The following is a 2,045-nucleotide window of genomic DNA, read 5'->3' as shown; positions in this document are numbered from 1 at the left end:
TCGTCTGCCTTGGGAAAGCTAGCGTGTCTCCGACACAGTGATAACACTCGTTGCCTTCTCTAGTGCAGCTCAACCAGGTCTCGTTCCATTCCTCGATATTTGCGATATCACAAATCCCGGAAAATATGCGTTGTTAGTCCTAACGAGTCGTTCGTTGTAGTTCTTGAAAAATGATTCCTGTTAAATATAATATCTCCATTTGAACTGGACTTTGAGCTTTGTAACTTCGCAGATCTTTTTTATGCTCAAACAGCAACATTACAGACTAACTAAAGTTGAAAAAGTGAAAAAGCATAATAGTAATAATTTAATAATAATTTAAAATATATTCAAATAGAAAATAGTGATTTGAAATTGCAATAATATTTCACAACAATTTCTGATCAAATTAATGTAGCCTTGGCGAGCAAGATACTTATTTGTAAAACTTTTTTTTTTAATCTTCCCAAACCCAAACTTTTGAAATGTAGTGCATCTTTATAGGAAACTGTAAAAGGCTCTACAGTATATTGTTATTTATATCATCATGCAGACATTAAGCTATTTAAGAAACAATATCACGAAACAAGAGAGATATTAAATAATAAAAAACTAGGTGATATTGAGGTCTGAATCATGTGACCATCACGTGAGGATCAAGTGGGTGATGAATCCAGAAAGTAAAGAAGTGTCTCTGGTTCCCCGCCTCTCCAGCAGGGAGCAGAAAATTATATGATCTGGAAACAACGTGTTGGGAATCAACAGGCCATCAAATGCTCTTCTGGCTATATATTTACAGACGCTTTTATCCAAAGCAACTTACAAATGAGAATATGTGATTATCAAAATTTTTAATTGTCCACAGAAAGAGCAGACAAATTACTGCCGATCATCCCGTTTAATTCACTATGACCATGATGACACACTGCAGTTGATGGAAGTGATAAGCACTTTATTGCTCTTAATATACTTCACCAATGATGACTACATCCTAAATGACTCGGGAATAAAGTTTTACGTTCACTACAAAGCACACAGTGTAACAGTCCTAAATAGGAATGAGGAAACAGTCAAGGTGGACATCAAGAGGAAATCATGTCATATTTACTGACTGACAACCTGCTTTCCTCTCAACCTATAAATACCCTCCACTGCAGGAGACTCAAGAGCTTATTTTCACGTTCATTTCCTTCCTTCTCTGGTGAATCATAACTTCCAGTTTTCCCATATATCATACACGGAGCATTTTAATCCATTACTGTACATGGAACTGCAGCTTTATCAACTATAGAAGTTAAAAGCAAAGTAGTTTAACACAAAATCTGTCAAGAACATTTCAGACTTCACCTACAAAATAAAAATAAGTTTACACTGATTGGCCTGTTGTTTTCTGAGTGACGCACGGCCAGGCCAACCACAGGTAACTAGGGTCAGCCGACGTCACAGCGCTAGCTGGAGGCAGCAAAACAGAGGAAACTGGAGGCGGCCCATTCAAACCAGCGCAGATTCGGCTACATGAGGAGCTTAAAATATCATCTTGTTGTGATGTTGGGTGCCAGAATCGATGTAATACAGCCTCAAATTAGAAATTTGATCGCATATCTGCTGCCACAGCCAGACAAAAAACCGACGACAGCTGTGGCTAAACGCGATAAAACGAACAGACTGGACAGAAACAATCGTCAAAAATGCTCGGTTTGCAGCACACACTTCTTATCAGAAAATATTAAATAAAGTATTGTCTTTTGTTGTTATGGGCACGTCTACATATTTCTTGCCATATGTCTATGTTTCTTGCATCTCACGACTATGTCGTGTATGAAATAATGTCTGTGTGCATGTGTGTAAAACAACAAACTGACGATTTATATATAATCATTTGTAATTGTATATACATTGCTGTGATTAATTGTGGCTGGAACAATAATGTAGCTGTAAAAATAGTTGCCTGCTGAAATTGAAACGTATATACATCTTCATCATGACTAGATAGACACGGTGAGTTTGTCTTTACTATACATGTTAGATGTGATCCACCTCATAGTAACAATCCTGTCAGATCGTCC

At 37.2% G+C, this 2,045-nt stretch overlaps 1 protein-coding gene across 1 annotated transcript in view; it reads right to left on the bottom strand.

Moving 5' to 3' along the window:
• The window catches only part of marchf5 (membrane-associated ring finger (C3HC4) 5), a 24,832-nt gene that overhangs the window by 4,287 nt on the left and 18,500 nt on the right, over window positions 1-2,045 (bottom strand). The gene's annotated exons all lie outside the window — the stretch shown is intronic.

The sequence above is a fragment of the Sinocyclocheilus grahami genome, unplaced genomic scaffold (assembly GCF_001515645.1).
Source record: "Sinocyclocheilus grahami isolate Dianchi unplaced genomic scaffold, SAMN03320097.WGS_v1.1 scaffold363.1, whole genome shotgun sequence".
Taxonomy (NCBI): domain Eukaryota; kingdom Metazoa; phylum Chordata; class Actinopteri; order Cypriniformes; family Cyprinidae; genus Sinocyclocheilus; species Sinocyclocheilus grahami.
Note: the sequence above shows the minus strand (reverse complement) of the source record. Positions and strands in the feature narration are given on the sequence as shown.